Source organism: Rattus norvegicus, chromosome 6 (genome assembly GCF_036323735.1).
Source record: "Rattus norvegicus strain BN/NHsdMcwi chromosome 6, GRCr8, whole genome shotgun sequence".
Taxonomy (NCBI): domain Eukaryota; kingdom Metazoa; phylum Chordata; class Mammalia; order Rodentia; family Muridae; genus Rattus; species Rattus norvegicus.
Genome location: NC_086024.1, coordinates 137,272,757 through 137,291,586, shown reverse-complemented (window position 1 = coordinate 137,291,586; position 18,830 = coordinate 137,272,757).

Here is an 18,830-nt window from a genome sequence, read left to right as displayed (position 1 = left end):
AGCGGGAGGCATTAACTTAACCGGGTAATGATCTAAATTATGTATTAAACTCAATTACTTTTTATTACCACTTTCCAATTAGGGTACCCTGATTGACTGCTAGGCACCGAGACTTCTCCTGGGCTGTACCTGAGCCCCCCAGCCCTGGAGCTGACTCCACGGGCCCGATTCACCCTCGGCTTAATTGAGTGTGTCTCTGCCTCGCTCTAGAGAGAGTCTGAGGAGCAGCTTCTAATGGCAAATAAACAACAATGAGGCATGATTACCAGCTAAATTACCCATCGCCAGAATTGCTGCAGCCATTGCTCCCGACGTGACAGCCCAGCACCGAGCCAGGCTTGGAGACGCCATGTCCAGGGCTGGCTCTGGGAAAGTGTATCGACCACGGTCCAAACTGAGTGCTGTCGCTACAGGGAACGTTTGGATGTCCTCCGGTACCACAGGCTCCTACTCGGCTAGAATTTCACTTCTTATAGTGCCAGTCATGTGAGGTCGGTCCTGGTTTGACAACACGAAGTGGGATAATTCCAAAGTGAAGAAGAAATTCCAGACTCTACACACCTTTGTGAGTTGTGTGATGAGACTTCACCATTTCGCATCATCCACTCCAGCGTGTAAGCCATCCCTCGGTGCAGCTATCCACGATGTATATGCATGCACCCTGCCTGGTACCCCCAGCCTGACTGTTGGACGGACGGTTACAATGTATCTGTACTCTGTTCAAGCCTCTTGTTTTTATTTAATACCAGCACCAGAGTGTAAGAGTGGCACTTCTGGCCGTTTGGACAGCCTGACACTGTCACAGCACTCTGACGTTCACCCCACTTCACCTATCACACATTGTCACTCACAGTATGACAAGAAGGAGGATGTGGACAGCAAGAGCTAAACCTTGGCCACACACAATACCACATGCCCCTAACTGTTAGCTACTTCGACCTCTTACTATTTCTACCTTACAAATTATGCTCTGTAAGAAAAGACACCGTATGCACAGGATTTGGTGCTGGTTACTGTTTCTGGCACTTGCTGTGTGTTCAAGGAAGAGCTCTTTACAAAGTAAACTTAAGTTGAAAACTGTACCTACCCCAAGAAGCAAGGCTTCCGTTCAGAAGAACACTTTGTATCAACATGTTTGCAAAGAGGGACCGGAATCCCACACTAGATAGCAGGTGTTCTGGAATGTTCACTCCTCAAAGATTCCCAGAGCAGGAGGAGCTGGGCACCAAACAAAACAGGGAAATCCTGGCACCATCGGACTGAGTGTACTCATGGGAGGGGAGCCAGGGTGACAACTGGCTCAGTGAATGCCTTAGTCAGGGTTTCTATTCCTGCACAAAACATCATGACAAAGAAGCAAGCTGGGGAGGAAAGGGTTTATTCAGCCTACACTCCCACATTGCTGTTCATCACCAAAGGAAGTCAGGACTGAACTCAAGCAGGTCAGGAAGCAGGAGCTGATGCAGAGGCCATGGAGGGATGTTACTTACTGGCTTCCTTCCCCTGGCTTGCTCAGCTTGCTCTCTTATAGAACCCAGGACCACCAGCCCAGGGACAGCACCACCCACAATGGGCTGGGTCCTCCCACCCTTGATCACTAATTGAGAAAATGCCTTACTGCTGGGTCTCATGGAGGCATTTCCTCAAGGGAGGCTCCTTTCTCTGTGATAACTCCAGTGTGTGTCAAGTTGACACACACAACCAGGTAGTGCAACTGCCCTCACAGAGTTTTTGAGGGACTTTACAAGTTCTCTTTAAACCCCGTAAGCCAGGCTTCCATCCTCAGTGTTATCTTCCAAGTTCCCACAATAGCTCTTTAAGCTCTGAGCACTCATTGGCTTTTCTAATCCAAAGCTCTAAAATCCTCCACCTTCCTCTGCATAGCAGCCCAAGGCACACATTCCAGTCAGGGCCAGCATGGCCACATCCCACCATCTGGTACCGGTTTCTGTCCTAGTTTGGTTTCTGTTTCTGTGTTAGAGATCATGATCAAAAGTTATCAGGGGGAGGAAAGAGTTAATTTAAATGGTTTACCACCCCCAATCATTGAGGGAAGTGAAGGCAGAAACTCAAGCAGGAGCAGAAGTGGGGACCATGGGGAATGCTCCCCACGCTTGCACCCCACAGCTTGCTCTCCACATCACCTACCTGCCCAGGGGTGGCACTGCCTACAGCGGGTTGCCCCCCACATCAATCATCAATCAAGAAAATGTCCCAACAACACAGCCACAGTCCGATCTCATGGATGGCAATTCCTCAGCTAAGGGTACTTCTTCTCAGGTGATTCTAGCCTTTGTGACGTTGTCAAAAATAACCATCATGATGACTAACCCTGGAGGTCCCCTCTAACCCTTTAACCAACTGTGATCCATCCAGAGACAATGTGTGCCCATGGGCTGGACACTGTGTGCTTAAGGCAGGCTGAGCATAGCCCAGTATACGGGACTGAAGAAGGTGTCCTAGGAGATCCAAGTTCCCTTTCTGAAAGGAGATGTAATGGGACCCCAAGTTTAGGACCCCAAACTGTCTGATTACAAGGGGAAGGCTCTGCCTTTAGTAGTGAAAGGTGCCTGGGGTCACAGCTCAGTGGCACCATCCGCCTCAAAAGGGGCCTGCACCCCGTTCACCGCTGTGGATGCCTGGATCTCAATGCCCTCGGCAGATGCCTCAAAGTGCTGAAGCCACAGCCACCGCCCCGTCTTGCACGGACCTGAAATTTGCTTTTTGTTTGTGTGATGAATTCTTCGGATGCTCAAGAAAGAAATTAATTTTACTTATTCCTCCAAGCGGTCATTAGAAAAGCTTTTAATGAACACAGTAAAAACCAACTAATTATCGCAATGGCATTTTACTCTAAATAAAATTGACAGGAACCAAGAATATGATGCATATAATTCTCCTTAGTTTATTAAAACCCATTTATCACATTTTATCCTAGAGGAAACTGATCATATTAGTCTGCAGTAATTTAGCTAATATTTTCTCGGTGCATCTAATATTTAAGGGGAGTTGATATTAAAGCCATTGTGTGCTTTGTGGTGATGGCCCGCGCTCTGATTACTCTTCCCGTTGAAGGATGGACGCAGACAAATCTCATCCTGCTTGGCTCTTTCCAATCTGGGCTTCCAACTAGAAAACTTCCCTGTCAGCCGGTAGAGTCAACTGATTGTCAAGAACAGCAGGCATGGGGCCCAGACAGCCCCCATGTCTTACACAAATCACCACCACCATCCTTGTGCCTCCCAGCGTGTGGCAGACAGCTCTTGAGTACAGTGGATAGAACTTAATTCTGATAGCTTGAGGTTGGACACATAGTTTTCCATCAGCCATCTTCTCCTCCATTTCTTGTGAGTTCGGGCCAGGCGATGTAACCTGGTTCAGGAGATGGAGTACCCGATTCAGGTCTGCCCCGATGCAGGCTGCTCTGTGGGCTTTGGGAATGGCTCCTACCCACAGACACGCACTTCACCTTCCCGTGGCCCCCTCCATCCTCCCTGTAAGACTGTCCATTGTGTGAGTGGATTTGTCTGGGCTAAGGATACCCAGGCTCTTAGATGCCTTTATATCTGGACGCCTGAGCGAGTATTCTCCTACTTCAGTGGCTAAGGCCAAGTCACATGGTTTAATGAGGCCATGGGCTATGAGTGAGTCACCAGTGATGGCCACGTGCTCACACGACAGGTTCCTTGGGACAATGAGGATCCCATGAAGACCCTGGCCACTGAACCCTCTAAATTCTTCTTTTGCCAAATCTCTGGGTCCAACCTGTTGTCCAAGGACTTTGCTCATTCCTTGGCTTGGAAATACCCAACTCATGTGGCCCAGGCTTCAGTGGATGGAGGCTCCATCCCTGTGCTGGCTGGTTTTCTGTGTCAGCTTGACACAAGCTGGAGTTATCACAGACAAAGGAGCCTCCCTTGCAGAAATGCTTCTATGAGACTCAGCTGTAAGGCATTTTCTCACCTAGTGGTCAAGATGGAGGACCCGGCCCATTGTGGGTGGTGCCATCCCCTGGGCTGGTGATTTTGGGTTCTATAAGAGAACAAGCTGAGCAAGCCAGGGGAAGCAAGCCAATAAGTAGCATCCCTCCATGGCCTCTGCATCAGCTCCTGCTTCCTGACCTGCTTGAGTTCCAGCCCTGACTTCCTTTGGTGATGAACAGCAATGTGGAAGTGTGAGCTGAATAAACCCTTTCCTCCCCAGCTTGCTTCTTGGTCATGATGTTTTGTGCAGGAATAGAAACCCTGACTAAGACACTCCCATCTCGGGTGGCCCCAGCCTTCACTGGATGGAGGCTCCGTGTTAGTATTTGGTATCTCTCCTGTCTACCTGTTCCTAGTCAGGGCAATCAGAGAACATTCCACAAGGATAGGCAGCCATCTCTGCCTCCCCAGGCCCCAAGCATTGCTTAGCTATCCTCCCATGTTAAAGAACATCTGGCCTTGACTGTAGGACAGGATTGTTCTCATTGAATGGTTGCTTGCTTCCCAGCCCTAAGTCCTCCTGCAGGTTTCTCCCTCCCGTGGAGGATCCAGTGTCTCCTCATAGGAAAGCTCACATCTAAGCTAGAAGTGCCCAGGTTAACCTTACCAACTCCTGTGAGGACATAGGACATGGCCATGGATTGGCATGGATGAGGCATGGAAAAGTCCTTTGCCTCATCTGCCTACCCATGGTTAGCTCTTCTCCCCCTGAGGGAGCCCTTCCTGGTCAGCCTGACCATGCCCAGTCTTTCCCTTCCTGCACATGCATCTCCCTCCTCTTCTGCCCGCTCCCTGCCCACCCACTATCCCCACCTACAGCAGTGAGACTTGATCTCCTAAACCGTAACTGGTGGACTCAGTCTCCTCTACCTTTGAGCCCCATGCCTCCTTCAGCCTGGATCTTCCTTGGGCTTCCCTACTTCCCAGTGGGGTTCACCTGCTGCCCTTGGTCCTCACACCCCAGTTCAACCTGACCAGTACTCCTATTCTCTGGAGCAGCTCTCCGGGGCTCATGCTGACACTCTTGTCCTGGTGGCATCTTCTGTCCCCGGCTTCAGGCATCGTCCATCCATCTCTGACACTGAACCCTCACCCTTCGCTTTTCTTCCTTCCTAAGCTTGCAACCTGTACACATCTAGCAGCCGATTTTAATTTCCTTTTATTGTCCCAGTCATTTGTTAAATTGCGCCCACAGCACACGGACGGGAGCCTGGGGGGCACTCAGCCCACTGCCATTTGTGGCTGCTCCTGCGCGGGTGGGGAGGGGGTCCCTCCCTGCTGCCAGAAACGGCCGTCTTCTTCACTGTGGCCAGCACACATGCGCTCTCGGAGAGGGAAATATACAGTTTTGTCTGGCGATTTTGCCTTCGCACAAATGGAGTCATACATATTTCATGGGTTGTCTGCAGCTCGGCTTTTATATTTAACACAGTGTCTCGGGAGCTCTCCATGTTGGCACACGCAGTCCGACCTCGGGTTTTTTTTGATAGCTGTAGATTCTTCTCTCTTATGGGTGACACTGCTGTGTTGCAGGCTCTCTTCGCTAGGAAAAAAAAAAAAGAACTTGTTTCTTCTTCTCCCCGTTAATCATTTTTTTCCTATTACCCAAGCGCAGGCACGTGTCATAATCAGGACTCCCCGCTGGCCATGCGAGCCCCCTCTGCCTTTGCTTACGTCTGACATTGCATGAAATCATTGGCTTTTACCTTTTCCTCCCAGTTTTAGGGGAGAAAAGTAATATCTCACGGCCGCTTTCACCAGTGCCCCCCTGATTAATGGCGAAGTCAGTATCTGTTTTGGAGCTTGTCTGTCTTGAGATGAGTTTCTTTACCTCACGGAACGTTTCCTCCCGCGTCTGTGACTTAGAGACCCACTTTAGCCTGTCCCAGGGGCCAGCCTGTCTCCTGACTCCCAGCCCCCTGGACTGCACACGATGCCTCCCGAGTGTCCCCGCAGCTCAGACGAGCAGTCTCCTTGTCACATGTAACTTGTGTCTGCAAGTCCAGTTGTCATTGCTTTCTGTTGTCAAAAACCAATGTTTACAAGTGTTCTCTGTTCCCAGGGAGTTTCACACAGCCTGTCAAATCCACGGGAGATGCCGTTGCTGCCTGATTGGAATTCCGCTGCACAAACAGATCGCTGTGGAAGACGGTGGCATCTCACAGAGTTTCCTCACAGAAGAGCCAGGCATCACTTTCTCCAGTGCTCAGACCTCCTCTTATGTAGACCAGGAGAGGTTATAGCCATCCCCAGCATGGGTTCTGCACGCATTTCTGTCTGATTTCTTTTCGCTCTCAGGGAGCCTCAGCTTCTCTGGCCACTGTCAACAGGTAGCTGCTGTTACACAGTGGATGTGTAAGCCTAGGCCCCGCCCTGACTACACCACTAAGCTCTCGTTAGTTTTCCTTGCTCCCCACAGACCTGATTGTATTCTCAGTGAGCCACAACATCTCGTGGCCTGGTACCCGCAGTTTTAAAAACATACCGTGCTGACGTAGCCCCCTGTGAGGAGTAGAGATGGGGGTGTGGGTGTCCTCGTGTTACTCCAGCTATAACAAGGACCTCAGATGCCGCTCAGAGCACAGCTTTCTCTGTTCCTACCCCCTAAGGACTCCCCAGGCAAGCTGGGATGAGTTATCGAACGCTACTTGAGTGTGTGTGTCCTAAGACTCTGCCTTGATTACCTGAATGAATTACAGCAATTACCTCAGTGGATTTCAAACATCAGGTGCCAGTGAATTTCTGTAGTAATCCTCCTCCCTCAGGGTTCTGGCTCCTCCCCGCTGATCCCACTTTCCCAAGCCATAGCTCCTTCCTGCAAACGACTCCGCTTCAGCAGGTAGAGGGAAGGCCGTGCTCTGCCCATGGTGTCTGGGCGCCTTTTCGATGCCCACATTTACACGCTCTATTATGCGTACATACCCACTCACAGTAGTTTATGAGTTCGAAAGTTTACCTAAGTGTCAAAGTGGCAGAGATGGCTACGACCTCCTTTTTTCATGCAATATCCAGCTTTCTTACAGGTGTGCGCCGTGGTTGGCAGCAAGCCAGCCTGCTTTAACTGACTGGTAGAACAGTTCCCCTGGGTCCAGAAGGCATGGTGTCTCATCCCTCCCCAGGATGGGACTCTCAGCCTGTCCCTTCTGCCTGCCTGACTGGCAGCAATGTCTGACACCCAGGTGCCTTGTTTGCCACCTGGAGACTGCTAGTGCAGACCCTCAGGACCACAGCCTCTGGTGGAAGCTCTGGCTGGGAGGGAAGCACTTTGGACCCCTGGGGTTCCTGTGGACAGAGCCCTGAGCATTCTTGGCAGACAGGTGCTTAGTAACCCCAACCCATGAGTGTGCTCTACAACCATGATTAAGTAGGGACAGGGCTGTCGCGATGGTAATGCCAATTTACCCTCCAGCCAACACTTCTCAGGGCTGCTGGCTGCACAGATTCACGGCAGCACTTGGCGAGACCAGATTTACTAATTCTTTATCCTCTAATGGGTGAAAGATGGCATCTTGTTGTTTTAATTTGTGCTCCTCCGTGTTAGGCCTGAAGCTGAACACGCTTTCACGTATTTATGGCGAACCCTCCCCTCTCCCATATTTATTGTTTCTTATCATTTCTTCATTCTTCCATCGGCCGCTTGCTGCTCCCTTATTGATTTTGAGGAATTATTTATGTACCCGGGTAGTGATACTTTATTGGTTATATGGGTTATAAATATATCCTCCAAGACCGAGGCTTGTATTTTTCTCTTTGTTGATGGTGCCTTCTGCTGAACAGAACTTTAAATTTTCATGCGTCTGCTGCTCCAGACGCTCCCTTCCATTTTGTGGTGCCCACATAAACCCTTACGTTACCCTCGCAGTTCCCCATCCTCATGTTCAGGCTTCGACCCACCCTCGGTTGGTTTTAGTTTATGGTGTAAAGTGGGTTTTGTTTCCTGTAATACCAGTGCCGTGGACTTAATGAATCTACCCTTTCTTCACAGGGAGCCCGCGTATCGCATCCCACAGCCACGTGTGCTGACGACCATGTTTTAGCCCTCTCTCCAGCCACTGTGCTTTACTTCTCCATCCCCGAACCCTAACTTGCTCTCTTAGAGACTCGAGCTTCACAACGGTATTGGGCCAAGCGTTGCTCAGAACTCCATTCAGATGGACCTCAAGAGCCAGAAACACCTCCTTCCAAGCTGCCTTCCCACCTACAGCGTCTTGACATCTAGAGGGGAAGAGCCCGCTTTTGTCTCCAGCACATCTCGGCTATTTCTGAACCACTGTTATTCAATAATCCAGGAAAGATCCAGTCAGCCATGCCAGTTGAGCCAGTTAAATGTATATCTGAGTCCTTTAATTTGTCTGGCAACTGAGAGTGGGCTGATGTCTCAGAGTCTCTCCATGCTGAATATCAGGGGCACAGAATTTTTAAAAACGAAAACCGTGAGGGCCAAGGCGACCTTAAAACATTCTTGACAGCGCCTAGGCGTTGTTTCAGATGTAAGGTGACAATTATTTTTGATGTATACCTTCCTCGTTTACCTTAGTTTATATCGTTTGTATGGATGCTACTGTCGTTACTTCATCTGACCACGGTCAAGGTCATGGAAACCTCATGTGTTGCCAAGGCAGAGGGGAGAGAGGGCTGAGGGCTGTCCTAGAAAATGCAAATGGAGTCAGAACAAGATGGCCTTACCTTGGTCACTTCACTATGATAATATTAATTTTATGAACCAGCTTGACTAGTTAGCTTGGGTTAGATTGAAAACACATTTTATCTTTATACCAACTTAAAGAGAATTTTCATTATTCTTAACTCTTTCCATCCATGGGTGTGGAATGTCTGTTCATACATTGGGTGTGGTAAGTCTGTTCATACATTTAAGTCTTCCTTCAAGCCCTCCTCAAAGTCCAGCTGTTCCTTCCCACTAGAAGGGCCTTCCAAGCCAGCATTGCTCCTGTAACCTTGGAAACAGTGGGTGATTTGTTCTCACAACTGGCTTTTTTTTATGTCACTATTACTATCTCTCTCATTTATAATATTAATTTCTTATGCTGAATTTACTCTCTCCAACTCACTGGACTCCAAAGGATTCTAGTTGTTCTCAGTAGATTATGCTGGAAATTCCACACGGCTCGGGATGAGGCTGGAGAGATGTCCCAGTGACTAAGAACGCTGGCCGCTCTTGTAGAGGCGCTGGGTTCAGATCCCAGCATCTGCGTGGTGGCTCGCAACCCTCTGTAACTCCAGTGCCAAGGGATCCAATACCCTCTTCGGCCTCTGCATGCACCAGACAGGTACATGGTACACAAGCAGTACACGCCAGCAGAACACTTGTACTCATAAGACAAAAATAAATAAATCATTTTTAAAGTGTCCTGAGAATAGAAACCATTCACTTTGCTCTTTCTTTTCCTTGACCCCTTTGCTGCCGGGCTCTCCAGTGCATCTGAAGGAGAGAGGGTGGAGTCAATGTCAAAGGGCAGTGCTGGATTGTAGCATGATAGAGACAGTTTTCATTTCGATCTGAGGAAATGCTCTGTGTTCTTTGGTTTCTCCCCTCGGACCTCAGGTCAGCATCCGTGGGCCCTGATGCTTGCGTACAGCATCTTACGCTGCTGTTATCAGAGCTCAGCACTGCGGTCCTCAGTCTCCCTCCGCAGTCACTCAGAGCGTCTTACATTGCTCACGTGTTCAGAGTTGCCTCTTTCTGGTCAGCGCATACCTCTCAGCAGTGCATTGTGGGAAGCTCCGAGGATGCTCAGGATCCTGACTGTTGGTTTCCTCATCACCTTTGGGATGGCCTGTTGCACTGTGTGCTATCTGGACTGTGCATTTGTGAACACACGGGTGTCTGCCTCACCACACTGCCTTTATGGCTGTGACTTTCTCTTTCAGATTGCTTTTACACTTACCTTTTTACAGTCTGTACTTCACTGGCAGTAATGCCAGTGCACACTGGTGCACGCTCACGCACGTGCATGAACTCCTGTGCTCGCCTATGCATGGGTACAGAAGCCAGAGATCAACAGTGATGTCTTCCTCTGATAGTCTCCACTGAGTCTCTCACTGAACCTGGAGCTGACTGGTTTTTCAAGCTGGCCCAGTTGACTAGAGCTCCTCTAATCTTCCTGCTTCCATCCCACGGTACTGGAGCAACAGTTGTGTACCACCTTGCCCAGTTCTTATGTGGAGCGTCCAAACTCAGCTCCCACGCTTGCACAGGAAGCACTCCCCACACTCTCCTTGCACATGGTGAAAGTATAAGATGTGATACATTTGTATTGTTTAACCCATGAAGCCAGCCTTTACTACCATAGCAGAAATAGGTACACTCATCTCCCCTCCCCCTCCTCCTCCTCCCCTTCCCCCTCCTCCTCTCCCTCCTCCTCTTCCTTCTCCTCCTCCTTGTTCTTCTTCTCTTCCTGTATCTTTGGCTTTGCCCCTAGGAAACCACCGCCAAGTTGTCAGTCACTCCGTGATTCATACAAATAGAGGCCTGCATAGAGTACATCTCACTGCTTGGGGTGGGGGAAGGAGTGCTAGCTTCTTTCCCTTAGCAAATTATTCTGAACCACCCTCCTGCCCGAATTTATGAACAGAGAGCATGCACGACGTGTTAACACATTCACCAGCCGAACATTTGGGTTGTCTCCAGCTTTTGTATATTTCACACAAGGCTGGGTAAGAATTCATACACAGGTCTTTTGGAAACAAACTTTGGTTGCCTGGAAGTAGAAAACGGTAGCACCATTTTAATTATGCAAGAACCCAGCATTATTTACCAGAGAATTGTATCGTCACTGTCCAATAGTCTCCTTATTTTTGCCACAAATCAATTGACCATGCATATTTGAGTCTATTTCTGAATTCTCTGTTATGTCAATATTTGAGACTCCAAATGTCAGTGTTTACTGAGAAGGAACAGGACAGCATTTTGGTTGAGATCCATTGATTTATGAATAAACGTGGAGAGGCAGCCTCCAGTTCCCTATCCATGAACGCAGTCCACATCCCTCTTGATTTGGCCTTCTTTTCTACTTCACACTGCATTTTTTTTTGAGGTATATACATATTATATATATTCTTGAGAACTCCGCACATGAAAATAATGTATTTTGATAATATTCACACCCATTCCCCCACCTAACTCCTCTCAGGTCTATCCTCCCAGCCCCTTCAATGTTATGCCTTCTTTTTATAACCCACCGAGCCTATTTCCATTGTTTTAATAACCAAATACCATACATCCTTTGTTAGCATCATGACCAAGCAGCTAATGTGTCAGTGGCTTGTAAATGTTTTTAAATGTCTGATTCTTATTATTTAAGTGCAGAAAATACTGTTGCTCTGTGTGTGTTGCTCTACGTGTGTTGATACATGTTGCTCTGTGTGTGTTGATACATGTTGCTCTGTGTGTGTTGATACATGTTGCCCTGTGTGTGTTGATACATGTTGCTCTCACGTTGCTCTGTGTGTGTTGATACACTTTGCCACTTTATTTACTAATTCCAGCAGTTTTTTTCCTATTTTTTTGTCAGTTTTTTTTTTGAAGGGGAGGATTTCATACCTGTGTCAGTCACATTCATCCCCCCCCCCCCCGGCCCCCGCCACTTAACCATCCAACTGTGTCTTTTTTCAAAGAAAAACACCCATCAAGTCCAACCTGTTCTGTCTATGTTCTCTTGGGCCATTCCCTGGAATATGCTGACCCGGGGAAACTCTCTTAAACCAAACTGACGCTCGCTCTCCAGCAGTTAGTTGTCAATATGTCCTCAGCTAGGACTGGAACTAAGTGTCCTCTCCCTGCTCCCACGAGCTTTCGATGATCTCGTGCATGCTTTCCTGAGTTTATATATTTGGAAAACACAGAGATCATTGTGGAAGAGGGGGCAGAGAGATGGAGGAGGCAGTGGTTGTTGGGGTAGAAATCTCGGCTCGCCTCTTGACAAACAACACCAGGCCAACATGGTTCCATGTGGAAAGGTTTAATGAGAGAAGAGGAGGAGAGGAGTAGAGGCTGGCCATGAGCACATGGAGGGATGTGGGTAGGGGAATGGGAAGAGAAAGGACAAAGGGTAAGAAGGTAAGAGGGAGTAAGAGAGCAGGAGAGTGAGGAGAGGGCAAGCAGCCCCTTTTATAGTGTCAGGCACACCTTGCTGTTGCCAGGTTACTGTGGGGCGGAGCATACCTGGCTGTTGCCAGGTAACTGTGGGATGGAGCTTAGACAGAATGCTAAAGGTGGTGCTTCCAATAGCTTTAGTCCTTGGATTTTGTGAGCTGTCCTACACAGAAGAAAAGTGTTAACTCACTTTTGCTCCCCACGCCTTATTACTAGGACCTTCCAGCACAACGTTAGGGACATCTTTGACTTGTTTCTGAGTCTTAGAGCAATGCCGGGTTTTATACTTGTTTGTTTGTTTGTTTCCATAGCCGGCCTTGACCCGATGAAGTCGTTTCCAAGTTTCCTCAGGGTATCTTACTATGAATCAAAGTTGGATTTTATCAAGTATGTTTTCTATTGAATGCGGTTTTCTTCTCAGCTCATTATTAGTGATAGAATTGATTGATTCCTGGATGTTAAAGCAACTTGCCTCACTAGGATAAAGCTGCTTTGCCACAATTAGAATTAGACGGATTAAAATCCTTCAAATTCTGCTAATGGGGTTTGCATCTCGTTCATGAGGCAAGTTGTTCTCTGCTCTTCCTGATGTCTTTATTCAACTCAAGAGTGGGGCGATGCTGCCTGCCCAGATGGGGCAAGCCTTCCTTTTTGTTGTCTGGGAAATATGAAGCATATTCTACTTCTGTTAGATACGAGTGTGCTTCAACTGTGGATCCATTTGGGTCTGAAATTCATCTTTCTCAAGGCTTTAACTTGCAAATTAAATTTTGCTGACAGGTATAGGCAACACAGACATGAAGTTTATCAATCTCTTTCTGCTGAACTTGCCGAATCACCCCATATCAGAGGAGTTGTCGAACCCGTCAACAAGTGTTCGCAGCAAACGTTTGCTTGTGAGAACGGTGGAGTGTTTGCTGGGGTCCGGCTCTTCCTCACATCCATGAGACGCATCTTTCTTTCTTGGACCGGGTGGGCTGGCTGCTTAAGTTTTAAATGATGTCTTTAAAAAGATAGCCATCTTTTTGCTGCTTCAATCTCTTCTCTTTCATCAATTTAAACTTTGTATTGTCGTTTTGTTTTTTGTTTTTTTTTCCAAGACAGGGACTCTCTGTATATCCCTGAGTGTTCTATAAGTCACTCTGTAGACTAGGCTGGACTTGAACTCACAGAGATCTACCTGCCTCCTCCTCCTCCTCCTCTTCCTCCTCTACCTCCTCTTCTTCTACCTCCTCTTCCTCCTCTTCCTCCTCTTCCTCCTCCTCTTCCTCTTCCTCCTCCCAGTATCCAGGTTTAAAAGCATGTGCCACTACCTCCTAGCAATTTATATTTTTTATTATTTTCGTCATCTTCTTTGGACTCGATGTGTCCTTCCTTTCCTAGTATCTGAAGTTGCCAGCTCAGGCTGCTGTCTTGAGACCTCTCCTTTTGAGCTTGCTGTATCCCAGATGTGGTTTGTTTCTCAAAGGCTCACCTGCTAGAAGCCTTGACCTGAGGCTGTGGTGCTGAATGACAGTGGACGGTGGAAGGGGCGGAGACTACCAGCACAAGACAGATAGGTCACCTGGTGCAGCACCTTCGGAAGGATGGATGGGATTCTCCCAAGACCCTGGAGAGGCCCCATGAGAGCAAGTTGTTATGAGTAGCAAGTCTGTCTCCTGAATCTCTGTCTTCTTGTCTCACCTGCCATTGCTTCTACCGTGTATCGTCAGGCCATGATGCTGTCTGCCAGGAGACCCTTTATCAGAGGTCTTCAGACAATGGAGCTGCCTGGTATGAGTGCTCAATCTCCAAAATATATCATTTATCTATATGTATATATATATGTACATATATGTATAGATAGATAATATATGTAGATACATATAGATAACATGTATACAGTGTATACATAGAGTGTCTACATATACTATATATAGTATGTATAATGTATATGTACACATACACATGTATGAATATAGCTATATTACACACACACATTAATGAATGGCGTTGCACATGTGTGTGGGAAGTTCCCAGCCTCGGGTATTTTGTTATAGCGATGGATATTGGACTAATACATCACCTATGTTTCCCTCCAAGCATATATGATCCACACCACCCCAGTCCTGCTATGTTGTGTTTCCATTTTCATTTGAAGGATGACATAAACCCCATGTGTCTCCACTGAAGGACCAGGCCTGATTTCAAAACCAAGGTCATAAGACACCAGCTCCAGGGACCAGGCCATAAAAACCAGAAAGGAGGTCATAAAACCCCCTCCCAAGGAAGAGCCTGGTGATAACCACATGGTTAAACGTGTTCGTGACATAGGAAAGCAGACCGCTGATCACCTGTGAGCCCCCCGGCACTCACCAATAACATTTTAGATTACCTAATCGTTCTAGAGAGTTACCCCCAGTTCTCTACAAGAAGGTCTGCTCGCCTGTCTGGAGTCACCATTTCAAAGAATAGTTGACTCCCCCACCCCACACCCACACCCTCCTCCACTCCCACTGGTTGTTTTGGAAGAATAAACAGTGTCTGTCTTTGCACACTGAGTCTGGGGTCTTCCTCCATTGATTTTCAGACCCTTAGACATTCAGCTCAAAAACATTCCCATTTTCCTTCTGATTTCTTTCTATTTCAAGTCACAAAGAACACTATTCAGTTTCCAAATATTTGGCTCTTAAGATACCTTTCTGTTGTTGATTTCTAGCTTACCTTCCCTGAAACCATGACTGGTATAGTTTAAACTTGTCCATTCGTGGGGAACTGTCTTGCAGTCCATCGTGGTAAACGTGCTGGGAGCCTTTGAGATGATGTATTCCGCTGCTTTGGGGGAAGTGGTCAGACGTGTCTGAGAGGGCAAGCTAGTTGGCTGTTTTCTGCATTTCCAATCTGCTTGTCTAGTACTTACAGGAAGTCAGGGTTGAGATCTGTCCGGAGATGAGGTCATATTTCCACTTGCTATTTAACCCATTTGCTCTGTCTGATTGCATGACCCAGCTGCTCCAAGTGTGCCCCTTAGGGGTGGCAATGTCGTTGCAGCCCTCTATTCGTGTGAAGTGACCCTCTGTCCCTCGGCTTCTTCTCATGGTTTCAGTGCTCATGTTCATTAACACCACATTTCCCAGCTTCTGATGTATAGTGCCGGCTAGCCCAGTGGGCACTCAGATAGTTACTGTCCCCATAAGATGACCTCTGGCTTTAATTGCTGGGGGTTTTCTGCTCTTATTGACATGAGAGCTATGCTTTCCACCTGATGTTTGCTTCCTGTCTTCCCATCTGCCTGTTTGTTTTGTTTAATATATATATATGTATATATAATATATATGGAAGATCCTGCTATTTATAGTCCCCCCAGGTCTGGACAGGTACCCTGGCAAAATGGAGGACTCCCTTTTCCAGCAAGGATTCCTCTTCCCTACTTTCCCTGGGGAGCCCGACCCCCACCCTCCATCTAAGGAATGTCTGCAATCCTTGGGAGAAATTACAGGTTCAACCTCTCAGAGTACCTCTCCATGCAAAGGAGGAATCCCCAGTACCTAAGGCTTCAGGCAATGAAACTTCACACTAAGAAGAGCCCTCCCATTTCCCAGGGTTTCTGTCGTCCTTGTTTATTCCCAATAAACCAGCTGTTTTGTTGACTATCATCTAAGAGAGCGATTTTCTAAAAGGGCTGTAACTCTGAAGGGTTATGACACTGAAATCTTCAGAGGACTTCCCACCCCCACCCCTGTCCCCCAGAAGTCATGGCTGGACCGGGATCCTGCTGACCCGTTTGCTCTGGACTTCGCTTCATCCTCTCCCAGTATGCATCGGGCCTGACACACCAAGGGAAGAGGAGGAAAACAGAACCACACTCTATATCCTATCCTCTGCACGTATTTCTCTGTTCACTGGGTTGAGTATTTGCTATAGTTTTTATTTTCCTCGCTGGCTGATTGTCTCCATGTCACTCCTCCTATGTTCTTGTTTAGCAGAATTTCCCAGCAGTCCTAGCACTCTGGCTGCCGGGATATCTCCCTCCCTCCTTGGGGATAGCTTGAGAACCTTCACTGCTTGTCCTTCCGTTCCTGCTGCCAGGCCTTCCCTTAGAAACCCCGCAGTGCTGGTAGACTTCTGGCCTGCTATTAAAGAACCTTGCTGTATGTGAGGATCATTCTTCTTTAAAGATGTGTATATTTTATTACACACACACACACACACACACACACACACACACACACAGAGTGAAAAACATCTTTAAAGTATGTGGTGGGGTATGGGGTCAAGGATAGACTCAAACTATCAGCCTAGAATTCTATATTCAGAAAGAAAATCCTTCAAGACCTAAGGCAACAGCAAGATGTGTGTGTGTGTGTGTGTGTGTGTGTGTGTGTGTACTCATGAATATATTTATTTTAATGAATTTAATATATTTAATGAATATATATATTCATTTAAAAAAGACTTGCATTAAGAGGCATGGTAAATGAAGCCCCCAGGCAGGAGAGATAATAAAACGGAATGCAGGAATCTGGATCTATACGTGAACAAAGAGCTCCAGAGAAGTAATGGGAGTTAATGCAAAAGTACATTTACAACAGGGCATATGTGTGTGTGTGTGTGTGTGTGTGTGTGTGTACATATATATATCCCTGTCTGTCTATTATCTATATCTATCTATATATCCCTATCTATCTATCTATCTATCTATCTATCTATCTATCTTTCTATCATCTATGTCTAATATTTATTTATTTATTTATTTATTTATTTATTTATTTATTTATCTATATGGGTGTTTTGCCTGAATGTGTATGTGCACCATGTGTGTACCTGGTGCCCTTGGAAGCCAGAAGACGATGTTGGATCCCCTGGACCTAGAGTTATAGACAATTATGAGCTACTGTATGTGTTCTGGGAACTGAACCTGGGTCCTAGAAGAGCAGCCAGTGCTCCTAACCACTGAACCTTCTCTCCAGCCCTATTGTTCACGTATAGATCCAGATCCCTGCATTCCGTTTTATTATCTCTCCTGCCTGGGGGCTTCATTTAACATGCTGTTTAATGCAAATCTTTTTTCAAATGAATATATATTCATTAAATATATTAAATTCATTAAAATTCATATATTCATGAGTACACACAGACACACACACACACACACACACACACACACACACGTCTTGCTGTTGCCTTAGGTCTTGAAGGATTTTCTTTCTGAGTGTAGAATTCTAGGCTGATAGTTTGAGTCTATCCTTGACCCCATACCCCACCACATACTTTAAAGATGACTTCACTATTATTAAGAAATTTAGCATCATTTAGGGATATTTTCATGCATGCAACATGCTTTTAAGTAAATACATTTTTTTTTTTTGTGGTGCTGGGAATTGAACTTTGGGTCTGCATTTCAGGCAAGGGTTCTATCACTGACTGGTATTCCTGGCCAGTGGCTTGTTTTTGTCCATGCCTGATTTTACTGTTTCCCTGTGTGATGGTATGAATGAGAACAACCCCCATGGCTCATATATTTGAATCTTCCGTCCCTAGTCGGTGAAACTGGGAAGCGTTAGGAGGTGTGGCCTTGTTGGAGGAGGTGCATGCGTCAGTGGGGGTGGCTTTGAGGCCTCAAAGACTCATCTCCACCTTGTCTCTGTCTCAGGCTCATGGATTGAGAGATGAGCTCTCAACTACTGCTACAGTGCCGTGACTGCCCGCCGATGCCATGCTTCCCGCCATGGTGGCCAGAGACTCTTATATCTCTAGATCTGTAAGCTCCAAACAAACCCTTCTATAAATTGCCTGGTCATGGTGTTTCGTCACCGCAATAGAAAAGTGACTAGTATAGTCCCTTATCTCTGGTCGTGAGTAACCAGGCTGCACACTCCTGCCTCATGCTTCTCTTCTCGGGGCTTTTCCAGATTTCTGGAAAAAAAATTCAGCCTCTCTGTTTTCAAGGCCCCCACCCTGAGGAAGTCTATACAGACGTTAACTCCACAGGTCTTTCTTTTCCTCTGTGTTCCACCGTGGAAACGTCCTCTGCTGACACCCTCCCATTCACTCACCTTTTCTTCTGCTGTATCTATCGAACAGGCCTCCAAGACCCCAGCACATTCCCCACCACAGTGAATGCGGTCCATTAGGTGAAGCTGTGTAACGATCCTTTCCAGCTCCCTCCATGTTCTTAGCGTGGTCACCTTTACTCATCTTTTAAAACACGTGGACTGTGCTTGTCTGTGGCTGTGTGGTGATTCCTGGTCCCTTTCTATAGACGGGCTTTTGCTCTCCTTTGACCTGTTTGTTCCTGTTTCTTCATGTCTGGTGGCTTCAGCAGGGTGCCGGGCACTGATTCTTACGTCACTGGCTGCTGGTTATTTTTCTGCTCATTTTTTTTTTCTTTACCGGCTTTAGACTTTGTTCTGGGATGATTGTTCTCACTTGGGACTCTTTTAACAGCTTGTGTGTAGCTCTGACAGTCGGAACAAGAGCAGCCTTCCAGTCAGACAAGCTCTGTTCCTCCGCTGACACAGGCCTCTGAGCTCTCAGGCTCGTGGCTCTGGTATCTGCAGAGTTGGGGCTCATGCCCAGGGCTGAGCTGTCCCTCACCCAGTCATTATGGCCAGGGTTGCAGAGACCGCTGTCCTCAGCTGCATCTCTGACACTCTAATTCCTTTTCCTATGTGTGTACCCATCAATACTCCTCCGCTCAGAATCTGCAGCCATTTCTCTGTGCTGCTTCCCCTTTCTGCATGTTTCCCCCAAGT